The 24,421-nt window shown below is 40.3% G+C and overlaps 1 long non-coding RNA gene across 2 annotated transcripts in view; it reads right to left on the bottom strand.

The window, feature by feature from the left end:
* Window positions 1–5,355: 5,355 nt before the first annotated feature.
* LOC147143910 (uncharacterized) overlaps window positions 5,356–24,421 on the bottom strand; it is an 85,780-nt gene continuing 66,714 nt past the window's right edge. For both annotated transcript variants that reach the window (XR_015087934.1, XR_015087935.1), the window contains exons 4-5: window positions 21,508–21,644; window positions 5,356–6,656 (exon numbers count right to left, since the gene is read on the bottom strand). This is a non-coding gene — a long non-coding RNA (uncharacterized LOC147143910). The remainder of the gene's footprint in view (window positions 6,657–21,507; window positions 21,645–24,421) is intronic.

Here is a 24,421-nt window from a genome sequence, read left to right as displayed (position 1 = left end):
CTGCAACACGGGGGCACCGCAGGGAACTGTCTCCCTTACTGTTCACCCTCTGCACTTCGGACTTCAACTACAACACCCCTACCTGTCACCTGCAGAAGTTCTCTGACGACTCTGCGATTGTCGGCCTCATCACAGACGGACGGAGACGGATCTGAAACCAGAGGAGATATTCCTTGGTGTCATTGCTGACATGAAAGCATCACTCACACAGCCAGGGATCTTGTATATGCTCGCTGTTTTGCCTGGGTGGGATCTCATCCAACCATCTAGGGCTCTGTTGTAGTATCCCTTAAATGGACCATACACAGACTTATCTAGAGGCTGCAGTCAATGGGATGTGTGTGGTGGATTTGTGAGCAAAACAATACCGCTTGATTTCGCTAAGTCCATAGCCTTCAGAGAAATATGGGCTTCATGGTTGTCCAAGATCAGCAGCAGTGGCAGATCAGGGGAGCACATAGTCTGCTTAACCAAATGTTGAAGGAATTCAAAAAAGGTATCTTCGTTAACCCAGCCTGATCTGGTGGAGGTACCTACTGACCCTGGAGGTGCTCCTGAAATGAAATGTCTTTATATCTCACCCTTTGGAAGATAAACATGGGAGGGATTGCATTGCCAATCGCATTAACAGCACAGATCACAGTTACAAATTCGCCTCTTTCAGCAGATGTGATTGCGCCCTCTTGTTTTGGTCCTTTCTGTGCCACTACTTGTTTTGGTCTCTGTATGGTTGTAACTCCTGTTTCGTCTAAATTATAAATAATGTTTGGATGGAATTTGTGCCTGTAAAAAAAAGAACAGAACAATGATGCTATTAATTGTCATGAATTATTACAGTAGCTATTAATAGTTTCAAATATATTAAATCCATCACCTTAGCCAGATTGTCAAAGAACTACCCAACCGTTGTTTTATTGAAGGTAGTAGCTCTTCCCAAAGATGTCGCCTCAGGTGTACCGCAGGAGAGGTGATGGCGTGCCAAAAAATACTTCAACCAGTCTTCACCTACAACGAGAAACAATATTGCATTGAGCAACACAAAATAAGCTTGGTCTTAACCTATTGAGGTAAGGTTTTTGTACTTCCTACAACTAAACCTTTCTCTGTCCAGTTGTTAGGGGTGGGAATGTTATTTCTTGTAGCCAATTCTAAACCCAGTTCACGACATTTCTTTGGAGTAATGCCATGAAACTGCTCTGCAAGCTTCTTGGTGTGGTCTGCAAGCTCTTCCTCATTCTCCTCTGAGAAGACTCTTTTTGCTTCTGCCGTTCCAACGTATCCAACTGTTTTTACTTCCTTTACAGCTCTCTTTTTCATGTACATTCTCAATGTTGACCTGTCAATATTTCTTTTATTTGCCGTTGATCTGATGGACTTTCCACTCTTGACTTCATTGACTGCTCTCTCCAGCTCTTCCAAGGGTGTCGAGCCCCTGCTTGTTTTCCTCTTATACGTTCTCGGCATGCTACCTCTTTTTTTCTTCTCTATAATGATTAAAATAAGATAAACACAGCAAATCCGTTGAGCGTACTTCAGAAAAATAGCGTTTATTACTTTAAGGATTCATCTGAATTTTAGTGCCTTATAGGGTAAGTTGAACCACTGGCTCAATTTACCCCAAAGGCTTGGGCTCAATTTGGGCTCTTAAAAAACGTGGCTAATTTTGAGGTAAGTGATTCACATGTTTTTATACCGTACAAATACACCAATATGTGTAATATATCATTTTAGTCTCAGATAATCTTGTTTGATATAACTCTCATTTTACCTAAAATGCAGAAACTTTACTTTGACAGTCAAAAAACAACTTTTCTAGTAAAAATAGGCTTAGCTCTTTTCCAATGTGCTTTCCTTTCCACACATAGCACGGTTGGCTAGATACAACGGGTGGGTCAACTTACCCGGTGGCTCATCTTACCCCACTCTCCCCTAATGTAGAGACCCGCGTTACAAACTTACAAAGTAATACAAAGCAGCCAAAGTATGTACAAATTTGTTTTAATGGCTGCATTTAGTAGCTGTTGTGGCTTTTAATAAAGTGTGGTTGTTAGTCCGGAAATTACATCCATCCATGCCACATTATGTGGAGCCTATTTTTCCATTTATATTTCCTCCGAGATCTTGCTGCAGCGAGGCAGCGTTGTCTTTCACAACTGCAGAGTAAAACGCTGAGCAAGACATGTCATAGTTGAGGCTCACAATGAGCTCACCTTTAATCAGTTAGGGAGAACATTTCTTTCGCACATTTATCTACTTCAATCTTCATAAAAGAGAAAAATAATAAACCTTTTTTTTTTACTGTTTTTCTACTATATTTATAATTTAAGTGTAATATATCGACTGCCTCTACAGTAAAAATTATGCATATCTGTTTGAACTTATGTAAGGCTGTGTGTGTGTAGTATTTAGCTATTATTAATCAATGTCAATGAATCAATCAATCAATTACCTGTCTGTTTAACGTACTTGTCAATCTTTTGTACTTGTTTATTCCACCCCAAAATTATTGTTTGTTTACACAATGCTGACATACATTGCACATTCCCATATTAACCTTGATCAGAGGGTTAAGAAAAAAAAAAATTCTTTACATACCGTATCTAGCTCTGGCGTTACCTGGTGGACAACAAATTTGTCTAGGGTTACCCTAGTTTTGTCGTGCCTTTTGTATGTCTCCATTACTGAAAGCATGTTTGTTTGAGGTCAGTCAGTCCACCATGGACTATGGAAAAAGTGCGCCGGCAAACAATGCAGTGGACTTGATAGATATTTTCTTTCACTTTTCGACCCATGTGTTTTCTGCTTTCTAGTCCTCTGTATTTTTGCAATCATTTCGGCTGAGGAGTAGTGCGGTCGCATCCTTGCTCGAAGGTGTGTCACCGTGTCATTCACGCTGCTTTGTTTGTCTTTGGCGACATTACCTCGATCAATCAGATAAGCGGATTCGGTATCGTCATATCTTGTATGAATATGCTGTCAACTCATTGGTCATAGACAAAGAAGGTCCTAGGACCATTACCGTAAGTTGTCATATAAAGGCAACTGTTGTTCATTAATTCCATTGACATTTTACGGACTATTTTTGACTCTCACGATATTACGAGACAAAGTGCGTCCCTTTACAATTCAATACGGGATGCATGCTTATATTTCTAAATACGGGACGATTCCGTTTTTCAAGGGACGGTTGGCAACCCTAATCATGAACCATTATCTAGAAGGCACTCTCTGTTTAACATAGGTCTGAAAGCACACTGACTTGCCATTTCTAAAACCCTCCTTTTTTAAACCTGCTCTCTAGAGGAGTGGAAAAAATACAACTATGCAACATCGTGAAGCTTCATTTCTGCATCACTACCAACATGAGATGTGGAAGGTCCAAAAAATACACATTTACCTCAATTAAATGCACAATGAGTACAACAAATGCCTTTCTCGAAGGCCTTCAACCAAATACTGGTTGGCACTGCAGAAAAGGTGCCTCTCATCCAGATAGTTCTCTTCAACCTGCGGTGTGACAGAGAGGTTCCAAGGTCATGCCCTTATCTGCATTTCTGGCCAGCTGATCCTTACACAGATGTAGCTTGAGCACACTTGCAGGTGGAGCACTTCGAAAGAATTACCAACCATGGCTGAAACGTCGCTGTCCCGTCCCAATACTCCTGACACCCAACATGATGTGTGCATTACAGCTCCTTGTTGAGAAGAGACAGTCATGCAGTGCTCTTTGCAAGACCACTGACCCAAGTCTGGGGTTCAGCCTTGCTGTGTGCCCATGACAAGTCTCCACAGGCACTTACATCCACCAGGCTGGAACCCGCCCCATCCCCGTGGGCCCCATAATGGAGGAAAGCATGCTGCAGAGGAGAACAAACAAACAATAATGAACAATAAGAAAAAAAATGAAAAATAAACACCACCATTTCTGATAAAAAGGTCACTTTATTAAAGGCTTAACTCACAGCTGCCAGTGGCACGCTCCGTGGAGGCACAGTCATTGGAACATCCATTCATCCGTTATCTGAACCGCTTATCCTCATAAGGGTCGCGGGCATGTTGGAGCCTATCCCAGCTGTCTTCAGGCAGTAGGCGGGGTACACCCTGAACTGATCGCCAGCCAATTGCAGGGCACATGTTGACGAACAACCATCCACACTTAATCACACCTATGGACAATTTAGAGTGTTCAATTGGAACACTGGCTGTAAAATGAACCCACTGCTGTGCACAAAGGACAATAGCATGCACATCTACACCACCAACCACTAATTGGGGGTAGGATTGTACTTTGCTTTGTTAATTACCATTATAAATGCCAATGTTTATCAGGTCACGCCTTTCTGTGCTTTGGTACTACTTCAGGTGGCAATTTTGAGGGAGAGGGGCTGTATGTGTATGGGCACATGCTATAGTGTGTGTGCATGTATGCATGTACGCGCTTAGTTTTTCTGTGTTCTTGGTTGAGTAGGAATAGCGTTTCACCAATTATCTCCAGTGTACTTCTCTCATTCTGTCACAGTGAATCAATTCTCACCCTGTACAGCTGTGGCTAATCTTATGCAGTTCTTGTAAGATCCTCTTTTTACATTGTATGATGAACAATTACTATTTTGTGCTTGTTCCTTTATTTCTGCTAAACTAAGACAAAATACTACTAATATTACTACTACTATAGTTAACAACAATAATAATAACAACAATAATAATGATAGTAATAATAACAACAATAAAAATATTAACAAGAAGAAAATGAATAAAAATATGAATAAATAATGTATTTAGCATTGCAATTATTTTTGTTGATGTACAGTGACTGTCATTGTTTTATTACGTTGATGGTCAGCATCACTGAATTACCGCTTTGCTTTCGCTCTTAGGTCAGTTATAAGGTCTGTCCTGAGATCTCTAAATGAGTTTGACAGATTAAGTAAAGGCTATGATTTTTAGGATGATAATGCAGACATCCTCAATTGCAAAATTCCAACATCAGTAGATTGAAAGTTGTAGTTTATTTAGGCAATAATGTAAAATTAAATTCTGCATGTCAAACAGAAATGAATTATCTAAACATGTGACCTGAGCAGGCGTGTCTCAGTTATAAATCAGACAACCGATAGTAAAAAGCCACCTGGTCTTTTTAAACTGTCCAGTGCAAAGTCATAAATCATATCCTCTTTAAATGAAGCTTTGCAGAAAATAAGCATCTCATACCTTCTGCGTACTTAAAGTCCCATATGGTTTAAAATCCCCCCCCGGGCGGGCAACTTCTAGAAACAGTGTTTCGTGATGGTTTTAAAGATGAGACAGGATATGATGGGATTGTTTAAAGACTTTATTAATCCCAAACCAGGGAATTTGAGTTTTGCCATCATGAAAGAACAAAACAGTAAAATTCAAATAAAGAATAAGTAGAATATAAAAAGAAGAAATAAATTATAGGGGAAATTTTACACATCAGTAAAAACATTAAGTAATTAATACAGTGAGTATACACAACAAATTTAACTACATTACTATCACCAATTTTGTGGCATTATGTTTCAGGTTTTAATCACCACAATTTCCAGACAATTGCGCACACCTGAATATAAGCCGCACCAACTCAATTGAGACATAGGAAACCATTTTGCACGTAGAGTATACTGTATAGGTCGCACTAGACTATAAGCCCCTGGTGTCGATGTTTTAACAAGGAATATTGATGCAGAAATCTTTTTAAACTTTTGATTAACAAACGCGCTTAAATTGCTCTTCAAAAGCTTTTCTTTTCTCTCTACTCATGCATTACACAGTCCCGCAATTTGCTGGGATCCTCGCTCAAAATGTTAATTATTATCTGCATAGTAATTTGATGGATTGGGATTTCTTGTGTTCAAACACATATTTCTGGGGGGTGAAAACAGAAGTCCTCCTAACTTGCTAACAGTATCGGCTGTCATAATTTTCACTACTCACCAAGAATCATGACGGCCCACAAGCGGTTAAAGCAAACATGTCTTACCCGATGTCGTGTTTTGTATAAAAATGGGTTCCCCAGACAACGATAAGTATTTTTCAAAGCAATTCTTGCCTCAGACACACTTGGCAAACATCAGAGATGGTCGGCGCATATCCGGGACCTTTCTTTGTGATGTCATACGAGAAGGCTTGATCTTGCACTTCACTCGCTCTGAGTTGTCGCCGCTCCCTGATGTCGGACCAAGTCCTCTGAGTAACACCCCTTTATTCTCATGAACGCATACAACTAAGGGCTGGTGAAAATATTGGCGGCATACAACTCGTGAGCCAATACATAAATTAGCCACATCATTGTTTAAGGTGCATGATTCAAAGTGTGTGAAAAAACAGTAGTGTCTTATAGTCTGGAAAATATGCTAATTTTTGGTGTTTCAGATTTTAAAATTTACAGTGTAAGACAATTAGGTTTTACTGGACAGAAACAAGGTGTAGAAATATTGTATGCATATACAGTGCCTTTATATTTTTTTGTGATATAAAGTTTAAGTATAAAGCATTGCAAGAATACTGCTGTTAGTATCCAGAAAGGAACTTCTCACAAATGGTGTAATCGGTCTCCACAGTCTCTGTTAGGGAATGAGAGGGATGATCCATCACAATTGTCACTAACAAACAGCCTCCAAAGTAGTAGCACTTTTCTGTGGAGAGAGGATAATGGCAGAGTTACAAAAACAATAATTTTCCCATGTTTCAGAAGGGAAAAGCAGAAGAGGCACTATTTCTATTGTGTTATTAAAAGCATTTGGCTGGCATTAGACAGCTCCAGCCACCATTCATCATTCTTTGGACCTGTTAGGTTTACAGTCTGCTGAACGGCAGGCACCAATCTGCTTCACTCAAGAGACAAAAACAGTGACTTGGGTAAGAGGTGTGACATATTCAGTCACCATGCATTCACGACCATGAGATTCCAGTCAGGATTATTCTTATGAAAATTATACCTTACTCCTGGCAATCAGAGTCACTTTTGGTTAAATTTGTACAAAAGTAAAAGTGAGCACACAAAGAGATCCAAGATTGAAATGAACTGATATCTTGTACAGAATGTATATTTTGGATACAAGATAACTACAAATGTATGACCACAAAGCTTCCAAATTATTCTCGACAATATGACCTGGAAAGGAAAATACAAAGCTTTGTTTGCTGAACTTGTTTCCTGATTTTCACAGGACACACACACACACACACACACACTCTGTCTCCTGATGCCTTTAGGCAAAACCGACAGAAGAAAAATCATCGCCACACCTGCAACGAGATGCCTACTGCTACATTAAGAACAGTCATTCAATTTGCATGCAAAAAGAATAAATAAATGGTTGAGAACTACAAAACTTGTCTCGACAAATTCTGAGTTGGTGCCCAGTGTACAATTGCCCCAGTAGGGAGGAATTGTATTGACTTGACAGAAACATGACTTTTAATCTGGTGTTCTTATTGGGCCAGAAATAAAATCTGTCTACTGTACAGAACAGCCTTTCTCGAGCTAACAATGACATCCAAACCAGATAAGTGATGGGAACCGCTGAGTTTTTGATTGATTCACTAGAATTAATTCATTAAAATGAGTAGTTCAAAGATCCATTAACCAAATCGCTCACTGCTCCATCATTCAATTCATGATTCAGCCCTAAGTACTCTGTGACACATTCACTACTGAGAGACGGTGCATTCATGGACCTTAGTACAAACTCAGTCGCAAGAGACTGACTGCTAAGTGGTAGACTAAGCATTTTGTATTCTAGTATTTCCGTATTATTAATTGAAAGATATTTTAAATCTTCATGACAAAGAGCCTAACAGACGGGTAGCACGCCCGACACACTCTCATGAACTCATTTACCCACATCTTCCCCGCCATGTTGCTGCTGCAGCTTGTCTTATGCTCATCAGACTATGCTCTTCTGGCTTCCCTTTTATCACTTAATGTGTGTCTGTTAAGATAATGAGTTCATGTCTTTCTTTTCATGTGGCTTGACTCAGCTTTAGCCGTTAACTCGGAGAAAAGGATGCAATGAACATGTAGCCCCGCTAAGGGGATATGGTAAGAATGAACCAGTGCAGAATTATTCAGAGTGACATACGTCATTCAGGCGGCACGGTGGTCGACTTGTTAGCACGTCCGCCTCACAGTTCAGAGGTTGTGGGATCGATCCCGGCTCCGGCCTCCCTGTGTGGAGTTTGCATGTTCTCCCTGTGCCTGCGTGGGTTTCCTCCGGGTACTCTGGTTTCCTCCCACATTCCAAAAACATGCATGGTAAGTTGATTGGACTCTCTAAATTGCCCCTAGGTGTGATTGTGAGTGCGGATGTTTGTCTCTGTGTGCCCTGCGATTGGCTGGCAACCAGTTCAGGGTGTCCCCCGCCTACTCCCCAAAGACAGCTGGGATAGGCTCCAGCACGCCCCGCGACCCTTGTGAGGATAAGCGGTACAGATAATGGATGGATGGATACGTCATTCATTCTCAGTGAACAAATCACTATGGGCAAAATCAATGGGCGTGATCGTTCGCTGAGGGATACATGTCGTTCATTTGCAGTGAACGAGTAACATTAGCTCAGGTGTCAACAGTCCCTGTCATTTGCAGTTCCACAACTGGCAGTACACTCGCGGCTGAGCTCAATTTAAATGAGAAATGGCCAAACAGTTTGTATTTTATTCAATACGTTCACTCAAAATATTTGTTCATTTAAATTAATTGTTTGTGAGCTAAACAATGCTAAAACAGAGCCCAGGGTAGTTTTTATTTTGTCACTGATTGTGTGAAAAAAGATGTGAAAACGAATTTTGTGAAAACGAATTTTACTGATGGTTACTTATAAATCAGAGCTGGGCAGTGCGTCCCTGGGGCGGACCGGTCGGACCCTCCGGCCCAGCTGGATGCCCATTTTTGGGGCGGAGGGGTGGGGTGTGACAAATTAAAAAAAATGTCCGGACTAAGCATGGTCGGAAGTGGATTTTAGTCCGGCCCACGAATCGGCCCTCATGCGCTTGACGTGGCGGCCAAATTTCATCTCAGCCTACTCAGTGAAAGGCTTCTTTTTAGGCTTATTTCTACTCCCGCGTCGGCGCTAATAATATATAATTAGCTAGCGATAATTGTTTTATGAATAAGGTGGGGGATCGCGGTTGGAAGGGTACCCAGGTCAAAGGTGGAGGGTCGCGGCCGGACCGGCTAAAAAGGGTCAAGTGCCCAGCTCTACTTAGAGTGATGATGAAAAACGTAATCTTTCATTTTAATTATAAATGTAAAATCATATGTTCGTATTTCAGTTTGGGTTTCAAGGAGAAATTGCATTTCTAGTTTTTCCTGAGCCCTGAGCAATTGTGATGTCATTTTCAGTCAACTGAAGTGACAAAATGGCCACCCACTGAGATGGCTAAAAAGGGGTGGATTTCGCTGTTTAACTCATATTCCACAAACGCTATATTAATCAGAATGCCGTGTTTCAACTAGTGAGCCTGCTGGGAACATGTTCTTGAAAAAAATATGTTCGGGTTGATTTCCCTCTTTAAGGCAAGAGCTTAAAAGAAATCACACACGTAGAAATGTTATGACTAACTGGATAAAAGATCCTGAAGACTATGAGACAAAAGCTATGAGTGGTAGTTCTATGAAAATACCACAAAAGTGAAATGAAGTCGCATTTTGAAGCAAGCGGCAATGTGAGAAAGGAAGATTTTTCTTTGTACATTCAGCATATGCTGCAAAAGAGCTGAGCAACTCTCATGTAAATCAGAATGAAACATTCATAAGGAAGCCATCGTTTCACGCTCAACCCACTGGGATGGTACATGAATGATCCATATGGTGGTTTGGCAACTATCAGAAACTCGTCTACAGCAAATGGGGGCGCTCTGACACATCCAAGAGACACTGCAATGTGATATGCAAGCGGGCAGCAAACGCAGCATTTTTTTTATTGGTATGAATCGAAAGATGTCACGACTCTAGAGCAACCGAGGTTAGATTCAAACCGGGTGGACAAGTGTGTGGAGGTGAACGACAGAAAGGAGGCTGGCGCCATGCACGTAATGCATCGTGACTGAGCCCATTCACAACAGTGCTTGATCCGAACCCTTGCCCTCAGTTGGACCTAAGGCCGCTTGGAACCTTAACCTTTTCAAACCAGATAATGTGAGTTTACTGAAGTGTTCACATTCACAGTCTTTAGCTCACAGTCATGAAGTGAACACACAAATATCACCATGTGGTTATCTGTGTCTCAGTGTGTGTTTGAGATCATAAGAAAGGAGCTGTGCTGTGGGAAGTTGTGGCTCCAAAACCACCACCCCCGCCACCATAAAGAAAATGAGGACTTAATAAGCAGTGGGCTTCTGTTGTGGTTTCTTTAACTCTCTTGCGCCCTTTTTCAGCTTCTGCTTCACACTCTGTCTCACTTTCTTGGTCCATCTGTTACTCTCCCTCTGCTTGCCTGAATTTGTTTCCCTCTTTATCCATCACAGTTTCCCTCACCTATCACCTATGCCACGTACCCATTTATTTCTCCTTCAGAACCTAGACGGCAGGTTAACCCTTAGTTTAATGAGTTACGCTGTCATTGCAGTTTAATAGGTGAGAATGAATCTGTACACTTAACTTTGATGCTGACAGCCTGACAGTTGCACTTCCCACCAATCAATTTTTAACTTACAAGGCGTATTTGAATTGCAGCAATACATGAGCAGGCAAAACTGCAATTGCAGTGTTGACGTCACGTCCGGTCTATAGCAGAGGGCCCCACATGGGTCCCTGAGATTGATTAGTCTGTACAACATACAGAATACACCGTATTATTGCAACAACAAAAAAGTCACATGCACATAATCACATAATAATTATTTAACAAAAATTGACAATGCTGCTTCACAATATCTAGCTGGTAGAGGCTGCAGGCAGTGAAAAAAAGTTGAACGCTGTTTTGTTTTGGAGACTGTTATGTTAAAGTACAATGAATGTGAATAGCATTATTACTTGGAAAACTAAGTTTTGCAAGCAACCACTGTTAATTGTCAAATTGTAAAACAACATAATGCATACAAAGCCTCAACTTGATGAACTATCATCTGCGATTAGTTTTCCTCTTTGCCTTATCGTCACTGATATTTTTTTGACTGGCTAGACACACAGTATGGAAGCCCATTCCCGCCAGTAAAAAAAAAAAAAGATAAAATCCGCCAGGAAAAAATAATAAATAAAATAAATACAAATTCTTTGGAAGAAGCCCATTCCCACCAGTAAAAAAAATAAAAATGTTTTTTTTTTTACTGGTGATAATGGGCTTCCATGGTAAAAAAGCCCACCTACTCAAAAAGAAAAAGAAAAGAGAAAGCTGATGACAAGTCACTTTGTCTATTACCCTCCAGAACTGTATTTAAGAAAATAATTATTGTATATTTTCCACAATATTTTAGATCGAACTTTTGATCAAGTTTGATAACCAAACTCCACTATCTAAAAAAAAAATCCCCCCCCAAAAAATCAAAGAGAACTACTGTAAATCTCTTTAGAAATGTGTTGGTTCATGTCCTCCAACAGGACTCCAGGAAGAGTTTGGATAATTGAATGAGAACCTCCTCAAAGATAAACCGCACTGCTGTGTCATCATGAGACGGTAGACTTGGTTGAGGTTTAAGAACTTTCTTGTGGTCACTTTGGTCTTTGGTGCAATTCTTCATTATTATTTTTCCAGCACCCCTCCATGCATAAACCCCTGTATCCTTCTCACCCTAATCTCCTTTTCCTTTGTTGAAGTGTATAACTTCAATGGTTTGGTGTGATATGAGCAAAAACTAAAACGTATTATGTCCTTTGATGTTACATTTTTCACAACCCCCCCCCTACTCTACATTCTTGTGGAAACCTCAAAGTTTGGGAGAGAAGAAAAAACATCCCGATAAACTAAAAAAAAAAAGTTTAATCTAAGTTGGTTGACACCAAGAAGCAAGTCAGATCAAGACTATAAGCATAAAGTCATGATCACAAGCATTTATGCCTACACTTTCTACATTGAGGCACATGCATACTGTTGCACTTCAACACACATGGATTTTGTTCCTTCCTAAAGACGCCGAACCCACAACTACAGTCTCCTTAGCCTGTTTCCTCAACATCAAACCCCCACAGAGTTTAAAATTAGTCAATTAAAAACAGTCAGGTCTGGATTCTGCCTAAAACCCTTTTGAGGAGGGCATGTGTGTGCGCGTTTGGAAAACTTCAAGACTTCTTTTGCCAGAGCCCTTCCTGCTCATTCTGGTAATGGATGGGTGACCTTTGACCTTCAAATACATTCTATGCCTGCCTCTGGGCTCCCGGTCTTTTTATTTTCACCATCTTAATTTTTTCCCTCTATTTCCTGTCTATCCATCTCACTCTCAATCTCTCTTTCTTAATGAGACGGTGACTGTCTTTCCCTGTGGGGAAAGAGGTCAATGCCCCTGACATATGTGCACACGCATGCACACCCACTCGCACACACACCCACACACACATACGCACACACACACCGACAAACTGAAAACATGCATACACATGCTGACATGCACAAATTCATACAGATAAAAAGACAAGCCCCCATTGCTACCCTTGCCACACACACACACATACACATATGACAACACATACACTGCCCCAGAAATCCCATCTCTATTATGCAGAATATCAGTTAACTGATGGCAGAGCTGATTATGCAGCTACCCTCTGCTAGCCCACAACTCCCTTGTGGATAGCTTCCTTTAAAATCTCGATCCCAAATGTCTTTTTAGCATATCAATACAGAATTGTATATTCAGAAACAGTGGGACTTAAAAACATAGTTTTCAACAACTTTCTCATCAGATTATGTCAAAGTAGGAAGCCATATCAAACTAGATAAAATTAGACAAACATTCCACCAGAGCATCAAAAGGAAACATTAGCTGTCAAACAAATGCTGTGGAGGATATCTACCATGATTTGTTTCTATGTGTATTGGCTCAAAATCTATAAATATTTTACATGCAGATGCAGATGTTATTTTCAAAAGGATAAGGATGCTTATAGAGCTACAAATTTACTTTCGCTAAACTATTTTATTGTCTATGAAGTTAAAAAGAAAGTACATTTTATACAAACACACACATGGATATACATATGTATATATATATATATATATATATATATATATATATATATATATATATATATATATATATATATATATATATATATATTAGTGATGTAACGATTAATCAAAAATCAATAAAGAATCAATTCAAACCGATTAATCGAATAATCGCTAACTCTGCCATCTCAGCACTCGCAAGCCCATACAGAAACACCTAACAAAAGACATAACATACCTACATACAGATCATTAGAATATACTAACTTAGAGTGCTAAAAAAATGTCTTTAATATTGTTTCCATTCCAGATGCATACCACATTTTAAATGTGTAGATCAAATTATGCGTTCGCGCCATCAATGGGTATTGTGTTTGTGGATGCCAAACACTAGGGCACAGAGACAAGCATGGTAGCGATTTTGAATTAAACAAATCGAATCGAGGCGCGAGCGAATCGTTACATCCCTTATATATATATATATATATATATATATGTGCAAATATAGACGACAGATGATTACATAGATGGAAAAATGGGCTTCCGACCAAGCTAAGTCCAACTTTTTTTTTAAGTTCCCCGTCTATCGTTGTTCACCTACAAAACAAAATGGGCGTCCGTCAGAGGCGGATAGGCAGACCGGTCTGTCACATAAGCGGAATGCCCAGCTCACAGTCTATCAAGTGGTAAAAAGGTCAAGTGCGACACTCGGTAGCATCAGTCATCCGAACATTGTCTATAATGCTTGTCCACATTGTGGTTGGAAGACAACTTTGGACGGCGGAGTACCCCATGGACTGGTCACCAGCCAATCAAAGGACAAATAACCATTCACACTCACATTCCCAATTTCGGGTTTTCTAGTCACCTCAGAAGCATGCTTTGGGAATGTGAGAGAAGTGTAGGTAGAGCATTCAAACTTCACACAGGAAGACTGAAATTTGAACCCTGGACCTCAACTGTGAGGCTGACGTGTTAAACACTACCTATTATGCTCTGCTCCATTAGTCATAGTAAAGGTAATTAAAAACACCTCGTGGCAAAGGAGTGGAAAAGCGGGGTTGTATTTGATGTGTGGCAGTAATATATTTATGTATATGACATTTTAATTGTGACCGTTTATTACTGTTTCACTATTTTGTGCAGTAAATTTCTGGTAGTTAGCATTCCATTCTGGTCAATTTTGTCACTTGAGGATGTGTCATTGCAGAGAAACTTTATGTAGGCCTACAACAATCTTAAGTGGTTATTAGCCTATAAGGCTTAAGGAAAAGTATTTGTAAGAAATAATTAAAGTGCGGTCCCAGATTAATATATAAAGTCCCAATAGTACTATAAAGACTGTCGTCAAGCAATTTTGGACACACGGTTGTTAATATTTAAAGTGTAAGCTTCCAAGTTCAATGGAATGATTTTGACATTTTGAGGAAAGCGTGCTTTTTAAAAGGTTGACGTAATATTTTAAAGCGCATATGTAAAGTAACAAAATAAGTTGTTGCTCACTTAGCATTGTGGAAAGGACGAATTGCTGCTTTTGCGGTGCAGCAGTGTGAAGTGGTGACCTCCACAAAGATTGCTTACTTGGCACATAAGCAAAATAACGTGCATGTTTGTGCATGCAAATGTACTTCTGTGTTCCTCTGCATATGATTCAGAGTGCGTGTGTACGCATGTGAACTTGTCTGCTTGCTAATAAGCATCTAAGAATGCTCTTGCGTTCATTGATAATGCCATGCATTGCATTTCTGTATGTATTAGCTCGGTAATTGAAAGGCCATCTGTGGCCTACTGGGGAGGTTTAGTAAAGAGTAAACTATGAGGCTCATTATTTTTAGGGGAGGTATGCTCCCACTGGCCAAAACAAATTAGTTTGTGTCCAGTTTAACCTTCACAGAAACATAATTACTGTAGGTATGCTGTTTATATACACATTATTCAGACATGTTATTTTGGAAGTAGAGCAAACCCACAAACTTGATTCAACTCATTTTTACTGCGGCTATATTACCACATATTCAAAATTGGTATGCATTCTCCACATTTTGTTTGTGATGTACAGTCTGTAGTGCAAAGTTGTATTTGTTGTGTGGGTATTGCTGCTCTGTTTTTTGGCCACTTTTTTTGGAAAACTGAATGCTTCAAGCATAAAATAAAATGAGTTGATTTGTGATGTGCTACTACCACTGTGTCCAAAAGAAAATGCTAAAACCATGTCCAATAGGCCGAAGGAATGAAATCAATAACACACTCTTAGTGTATGAGCTTGTGTGTCTGCTAGGTCTATAAATTTGAGAAGAGACATGAGCTGCATGTCTCAGCAGTTTCCTGTTGTAAGCTGAGCTCTGCTGCGTGTCCCTCTGGTACTCCCGTCACTCGCCCGGTCTGCAGCGCAACGCTTGCTACGCTACTGCTTCTGAGCCAGCACATGTGTGTCTGCCTTCACATGTGTGTGTGTTTCCTTCTGTCTCCTGTCACCGGCAGTCCCGTCTGCACCATTAGGACCTGTTAGGGTCAAGGGCCATTGCTACAAAGGTCAAAGTTCATCCTTCCAAAGGTGAAAAGTCGATGGTTAGTTGTGGTGTGAAGTGAGACTGGACAAGCATCCAGCAAGAAACATGACATGGAATTGCTTTTGATTTATTCTTTTAATTTTAGCTTTTCAATTCATTTTTATTTACTCTTAAATTATCTTTGCCATTTCACTACAAGAAGTCCTCGCATTACGACGTACGCGACCTACGACGTTTTGATTTTACGACGCCCGTGACTACGTTTACATGCAGTCAATATTTGGTTTAAGATCTTATTCTGATTTCTGAAATATTCTGAATAACCTGTTCACGTGAATGAGCGGACAGAGTTGCTCCGGCATTTGAATAACCCACTGTGTATGGCGACACACGGCATCATGACTGAAATGGACGTCATTTCCGCTTTCAACTGTCAATAAAACACTTGATATTCACGTCACTCACCACATGAATGAAGCAGCCGTTTTCCTCGCTCCAAAAGTGTGCTTTTGTGCTGCGTCTGAGCTTGTTCACCTCTGCGTGTGTATTTGTGATGGGTTTAGTGCCAACCACCGCACTTCCGCATACAAGCACTTGCTGTGCTACAAAGACCAGCATTCCTTGCGGTTGGGCATCCGCAGAGTGTCTCGATCGTGTCTGTGCGCGCCGGCAGCATCTTTGCCTTTTTCGCCCTCCTCTCGTCCTTCTCCATCCACTTCTCAACAGTAATGCTCAGTACAGCATCTTATGTTTTTATTTTAACGCATTTTCGTTTTGTTTTTTTTTAAATACAAAGTATTTGGATGTAAATTTCGACTAATGATATAATCCGATATTCGCGGAAATTCATGTTACATCTCCAGTATAGGAATGGAACTCGTTTGTATATTGAGGACTTCCTGTATTTCTTAATAACCGTATAATGTATGTCCTTACTTCTCTTTGTGGATTGACCTGTTAAGTGAGGGTAGGGTTTGAAAATGTGACTTCTTGACATAATGAAGGACTATAACATATATATATATATGTTTTTTCACAGTCCAGCCATTTAATCCCAGGAACATATTTATATATTTGTGGGGGTCTAAAAATGTCTGGTACTGAATGAGTTAAGTAGGCTTTTATTTTTATTTTTGAATTAAATTCGTGAATGTTTGTGCAGACCAGTGGTCCCCAACCAATCGGTCCCCGGGACATTGGTCGATTTCCACACAGAGACTGAACCAAAAATGTATGAACGATCATCAGATTCTCAAAGATGTTTTATGTTGTAAAGGTAGGTCATCGTCCCGTGCCTCTGTTAACATCACTTGGCTCGGATATGATATATATATAAAAAAGGAAACCCACTATCTGGAAAAACTAAGTAAAAAACAAAAGTCTCTTGAGAGCTTCTTCATAGCCGGGAAAACGCCAAATGATGAGACAGAAGAAGACTTCTTCCAAGAAAAAGACCGATTTTTCGCAGCACGTGAATTCTACACACCAAGCTCAGAGCGGAGACAGGCTGGCAATGGATTTTTTTGGGTTTGTTGATTGTTTTACGTGAAACTGGAACTGCTTGTCTAGACACTGTATATAAAAATGATTTAGACATATACGGTATAAAAATACCACATCTTTGTGGCATAAATGAAGGCCTTTTTTTATTTATTGCCCTGAACATCGAATATGCTCATAAGGCTATACAAGAGGGGAACTGACATGAAAGTGTTTCCTAACAGAGATGCGGGTTGAAACCTACTGACTGCGGTTTGACCAACAGATCACATCGTTTTCAACATAGAGGCTTTACTCACTTGCCAGATCATATTAAGGGTTTATATGCTGCACTTGCATGTAGCAAAGGGACTTTAAGCGTGATAAACATCACTGTGAGAGCTGAGTGCCTGAGAGATGACTCGGTTAAAAATAACGACTGTCAGTCTGTGTAGAAAGACTTGGAAAATAGGAACATCCAAGTTCACCCTGGATTTAAGGATAAGGGATGTTTAGTGTACACACAGATTTTTGCTGACATCCGCACACTCTCACACAAATCGCACATGGATACACACAATGTCCAAACAAATATGTCAACCGAGCACTAACTCAACCTATTCACTGAGCTCCAGCAGCAAAATTTCCCCTCCAGGTAAACGTAATTGCATGTCGCTGTTGGATTTTGATAATTGGTATTTTGTTATTTTCTGTTTTCTGTACCTTGGGAAGTCTGATGGTTTATATACCACCATTACGAATCAGTATGGAACTGCCACAATATAAACAGTAAACAATTGTAGTTTGATGGATAAAAATCACAATAAATACAGTCAAGTCAAGTCAAATTTATTTCTATAGCCCTTAATCACAGGAAAGTCTCAAAGGGCTTCACATGCCCATAGCTGACAGCATATAAACGACATCCCCTGATCCTAACCCCCATGAGAGCAAGGAAAAACTCAGAAAACCCATCTGGGGAAAAATCAGAAATGTTACAGTGTAGTATATACAGTAGTAAAATAACAATCAAGATGATGTCTTACATTTACATTGAATATCTGAGCTTCCTGTCAAATTTGAAAGAACAGTGCTTAAAAAATGTCTGGTAGAGCACTATGAAAGCGAGTGTTAAGTTTCCCACATGTTGTCTGAAAGTAAATGTGCTTAAATAAAAACCTTGTGGATAAACTGGTTGAAGCAGGGGTCAGGTTAAATCATCGCGTGGTTTGAGTCAGGATCCAGGAAATGGATATAAGTCATTGTAATGGGCTCTGAAGTGTGCGGGTGTTTAGGTACGCATATGTATGAATTTATCCATCCTCTCCCCAGTTGAACAGGATGTCGGAGGTCAAATAAGAGGGGTTAGAGGTTAAAGCCTGACTAAATAATTACAAGATAGTGTTTCCAGTGTCAGTCACACAAACACAAAGCTCCACGACCATAGAGGTTGTTATCTTTGAGGTGTCTGGACAGTGTCTTCCTCTGTGACCCCCCTTAGCAATACACAAACACACACTTGAACATGTTCTCTTTCCTCTCTGTCTGGGTGACGTCCACACACCCACCCGTCATGCAAACACGCAATGTCGCAGCCCGAGAGCTGACAGGCAAGCAGTCAGGAAACTGAAGGAGGGAAAGCAAGAGAGGCCCAAGCGGGAGCGGCAAGGTGGCTATATTTAGCCTGTCAGTCACAAAGGTCGAAGGTCATCTGAAAGCCTACTGACACCTATGCACTCACACAGCACATGTACACCCACACACACATGCTGTAGTGTTCATCAAAACAAGGTCAAGAGTGGAGGGCAGGCAGCTGGCAATAGGTTTACAAAAGGAAGGAGTGCACAGACAGCTGCCTACTTTTACTGGTGTCTGCCCTTTAAATTGAGACCGGAAGAAAGTTTAAACAAGACACAAGTTAATTTTTACAGCAGGAGAGTATTATTATGCACTGAAGACATCCTTGCAATCACATGCAATTAATGATGCATAATAGACTTTCACATTGGCCATTGAACATCTGAAAATGGATAGATGAAATGATTGACATCTTCATCCAAAGTACATTCAAGTTATTTTTGTTTATTGTTATGCCCATTTGGTGGCCTGTAGCATATGTTTAGTCCTGTTTTTTTTTTTTTTTCTAGCATTGATCCAGATTGCTCAACAGTTTTGGACTTAAGTTTTGGGACAAAATAAATCTGTGTCATTTACTTTTTAGTGAGGTGCATTTGCAATCAGAAGTTTAAATACAGTCATTGTGGGACAAGAATCATAAACCAGCGGATGTGCTAACCAGTCGGCCACCGTGCTGCCCATTATGATTATTCAGTCATAAATAAAGACAAGCTATACAGAACAACATGGGTGGGCAAGGTAGGCGGAGTGGCCAGAGGAAAATGGAATGCATTGTCAACACAACAGGGGCGAACATTTCATCCATGGACACACGCACACAAACAAATGCACCTGTGGACAGACCAACTGACAGACCTCATGATGAAATGATGCATGGTCAGCCAAACATGGAGACAAGGCCATGGGTCACACGAGCCCAATACCTTGGCCAAGCACTCAAGTGTGGACAAAGTGATTATTTCATATTAGTAAGTTAGTTAAAGCGGAAAGTCAGCACAAACATATATTTTTTTCAAGAATATGTTATATGAAAGCCCACGTGTTGAAACAAGGCATTCTGATAAATATTGTGTTTGTGGAATAAGAGTTAATCCACACGTTTTTAGCCATCTCTGGGGGTCAGACATTTTCTCACTTCGGTTGACTGAAAATGACATCACAACTACTCAGGGCTCAGGTAACGACTGACCAATCACAGCTGACCTGTTTTCTGAAGATGAGCCGTGACTGGTCAATACCTGAGCCCTAAGCAGTTGTGATGTAATTTTCAGTCGACAGAAATAACAAAATGGCCACCCCTGAAATGGTTAAGAAAGGGGAGGATTGTGCTGTTTAACTCATATTCCACAAATGCTATATCAAACAGAATGCAGTATTTCAATTAGTGGGCCTGCTGGGAACATATTCTTGAAAAAAATGTGTTTGGGTTCATTTCCCTTTAAGCGTGTATCTCACTGAGCGGCGGGGGTTGGCGAGTGTTTGCGCATGGCTAGAATGTTGTTTTTTTTTTTTTTTTTTACCATAGTGAGCGTGACTGTGAATAGTTGTTAGTCTATATATGCCTTTACAACACTTTGTAAAGGACAGGCATGTGGGTCAGGGAACCAGTGAGGCCTTACCAGACGTACTGTATGTGCTCTAGTGAGTGACATTCTGAAACATGGAAGATGGTAAATATTACGGCCACCTACAGGGCACCTGTTTAGCCTTGAAGGAGGTCCATACTTCACTAAGTGCTATAGGTCATCAACTATACAGAAGCGACTGTGACTCACACAACCTTCTCCGCTCACGGATAAATGCTACGCCTCAACTCCAGGGTGCTCTCTGAATTCCCACACTAAAACTGCATTTAAAAGGCAAACTCAGCATAGTGTGGCATCTTAAGAGTGTCTGTCTGTAGAAAGTGACACAAAAAACGGCCACATGGGCTGAGCCTCTCGTGCTTGTGGGGTTGATCACTAAATGAGGATATTCCTTGAGTTCTCTCTTTCATATTATGCTGTCTTGGTTATATACTTCTTTTAACCACTGACAACGACACATTCCTTGGGTATTTCATTATTATTTCCCAATCCCTGTGGCAGACAGATGAATAAAAACAAAAAGGTTTGTGTTTTTCCAAAATTCATCCAGGTAAATGACATTATAACTGTAATTAGCGATGGGTACCAAGGTCTGTACATTTTCTTTGGTACAGACTGATTTGGTTCAGTACAACCATGTATCAGTTCATGCGAAATCAAATGGCACAATGTTTCAGTGACTAAACGGATCCTTGTAAGCTGTGACTGTGCGGGAGCGGAAGGGTTGGCGATTTTCCATGGCATATTCTCCGTAATAACAATATATTCATTCATTCATTCATTATCCATACCGCTTATCCTCACAAGGGTCGCGGGCGTGCTGGAGCCTATCCCAGCTGTCTTTGGGCAGTAGGCGGGGGACACCCTGAATTGGTTGCCAGCCAATCGCAGGGCACACAGAGACAAACATCCGCACTCACAATCACACCTAGGGGCAATTTAGACAGTCCAATCAACTTACCATGCATGTTTTTGGAATGTGGGAGGAAACCGGAGTACCCGGAGGAAACCCACGCAGGCACGGGGAGAACATGCAAACTCCACACAGGGAGGCCGGAGCCGGGATCGAACCCACGACCTCTGAACTGTGAGGCGGACGTGCTAACCAGTCGAGCACCGTGCCGCCCGTAATTACAATATATAATACGAAATCTAACGCGCAGTACATACCACGTCCGATACGTTCAAGTGATTCATTCCGTCCCAGCTATTCTCTTCATTCTTGTTCACGTCCTCTTTCAACTGTCATTTCTTGCAATGGTCCGGTCCAAATTGGGTTCAAATGCTTCGTGCAGCATGCGGTGGGCCTTGAAAAACAATGAAGATAAATAAACACAAATATGATTATTATTCATCTTCGTTCTTCGTATTGTTAACTTCTTTCCTTGTGCAGTTGATTGGAAAGTACCTTGCTTTGCACTTTGTATTTTGTAATACTTTTTTCATTATTTGTATTATTTGCACTGTTTATTGCAAAAATGTGTAATTATTTATTTTTACTCCATCCTCTTTTGCTCATTTGTTTTAAACTCATGATGTTGTTAATTGAATTAACCTGTATTTCTACAAACACACACAAAAGTACTAACAATAGATACCATCAAGTACCAGTATAGATTCCCAGGTACCGGAAATCAGTACCATGCCCGTTCAAATGTGAAAGGTACACATCCCAAATTATAGTTCACAATCTACATGGCAATAATTATAAAGATAAATTCTATTTGTGATAAGATGGTGTGGCACACACTAAGTAATTTTACAGCATGCTGAGTTTTGTGAGTGTGTGCATGCATGTGCGTGTGCTGCGTAGTGGGGGCTGTTTTCAATACAGCAGCTGCCCCAACACAATTCCTAATCAAATTAGGCAGTATTCCACCGGACACACATGGAACATATTGCTCCTGTTGTTGTTGTTTTTTTAAATTTGAAACAAATGCAAATGAACATTCAAATTAAGTTAGCACACATTGAGATTACTTGCTATCTGACACACAAAACTATACTTGCTCAGTACAGTCACAGTTGAAATTGTGGGTCAAGGAATAGACATTGTGACTTTCTTGCAAGGGCTTTTGATGAGCACTTTTGTGTCATTTTAGCAACTTAATAACATAGTGCTGAGCATAACTCTTGTCTTAAACATATATGTGTGTGTGTGTATATCAAATGTGAGCAAAAACAGCAAACGTCTTATTACAGCAATATAGAAGGAATGTGAATCACAAACATGGAAAGTAATGGTAACAACATTTGAGTCACTCCCCCAAATCTTTGCATGACAGCAGATATGGACCATCACACCATTACAAAGAAAACAAACAAACAAAAAATGTGGACTCTGTCACAGTGCTATATATAAAGAATGTCATAAAGTAAACCATTAATTGTTATGATGTATTATAATTCCCACAAGTTGACTTTGACGAATGTGTTATTCCTGCCGTTAAATGTTATAAAAGTGGGAGAATGGAGGTGTTCATTTAACCGTTGACACATTTGGATAAAAAGAATGAGACATTTCACGAACATTTCACATACAGTATTTACATCTGGTAATGCACAATTGCTTTGCTTCAAATTATGGGACTCGAAAAGTGCAACGCACACAGATCTACTCTTTTGACGGGAGCACGGTTATCTGCCTATTCATGTCTTATTCATCTGAGCCAGACTATAATAGTGCATTATTACCATGTGGTGTGACAATCCAATCTGATGGCAGGAGAAACTCCACCCAAACTCAATGGTAGTAGAAAGATTGCACGCAAACGGCGTCGCTCTTGCTAAATCAGATGAGGGGGAAACAACACACAATGGGCCTGTTGTATTATTAGCCCCCTTAGAGGAAGCTCCATTTGTCGGATCAGACTTCCCCCAAAAAGGAGGTCTGGGAAAATATCAGCTTCCTGACTAAGTGTTTACCGTTTTGCCTCTCTGGTTGCTGCAATCACTTTCTGACCCTGTGTTGCTTTGCTGCAACTCTCTCTCTCTCTCTCTCTCTCTCTCTCTCTCTCTCTCTCTCTCTGTTCAAACGTATTTACTTATTTGCCACTGAAGCACCATTAAACATCACTGATAAAAAAAAGAAGAAAAAAAAGCTGAACCAGAATCTGTTTCTCACAAAAAGCACTAGAGATCAGGGGAGTTCATGGTGCCATAAATAAACCACTGTGTGCACACACTGGAAATGAGTTAAAGATGTGAGGGAGGCCAATAGAAGATGATGGAGAAAGACAGCATTTCATGTGTTACCATTTTAACATTATTAGCTCTGACATTTAATTTTCCAAAGTTTCTGCTTGGCCTCCATGGTTTAATATGAGCAACAAGAAGAGCCTGCTGTGACTTATCTAGTTGGTAGTCAGCTGTATCTGCCTGACTCTTCACTCTCAGTCGGGCTGACCTCGACTGAACTGTTTGCCATCAGTAGTCTTGCTGCTTCTGCTGAGCTAAAGGTGCAGTAGTTAGTGCCAAAGAAAGAATGAGACAGTCCTGACTGTCTGAAAAGCAACCCCCCCCCCCTTTGAATTGCTTTCTTAACTTTTCTGTGAAAACGTTTTACCTACAGCAATCAACTCTACTACTTTCATCATCATTAATTTAATCACCAGTAGTACGATTAACTTTATTCCCAGAGTAAAGTTAATTCATAGTTTATAATATAATAAGCGCTTTAACACTAGGAGTACAAGAGCAGTCATTTTGACTGTTTTCAAACTTTGATGTGTTACTACTCTGCATGTATAGATATAAGATGCGCCTGGCCTCTTGATACCTCCTAATTTTGTACATATCCTAATTCTGTATATATTTCATTACCATGGTGAAATGTGATGGTAATAAACATTATAAAGATAGTTAATAGTAATTATTCCTTTAACTACAGCGTCCCAGTCAATTTGACGGCTCTACTTAATCTTACGCACATTGCGCTGGGACGCACCGCTGGGTTTCTATAGCAACCAGCGGTTGCATTGAGAAACGCTGCTGGTCACCATGATTGATGAATATTCATAAATAAAAAATCTTATAGAGTAGAAGATGCATCTGCTTCAAAATATTGAAGAGTCTGAGGATGAAT

Source organism: Filicampus tigris, chromosome 8 (genome assembly GCF_054856515.1).
Source record: "Filicampus tigris isolate MCC_2025a chromosome 8, RoL_Ftig_1.0, whole genome shotgun sequence".
Lineage (NCBI taxonomy): Eukaryota > Metazoa > Chordata > Actinopteri > Syngnathiformes > Syngnathidae > Filicampus > Filicampus tigris.
This window is presented reverse-complemented; position numbering and strand designations above follow the sequence as displayed.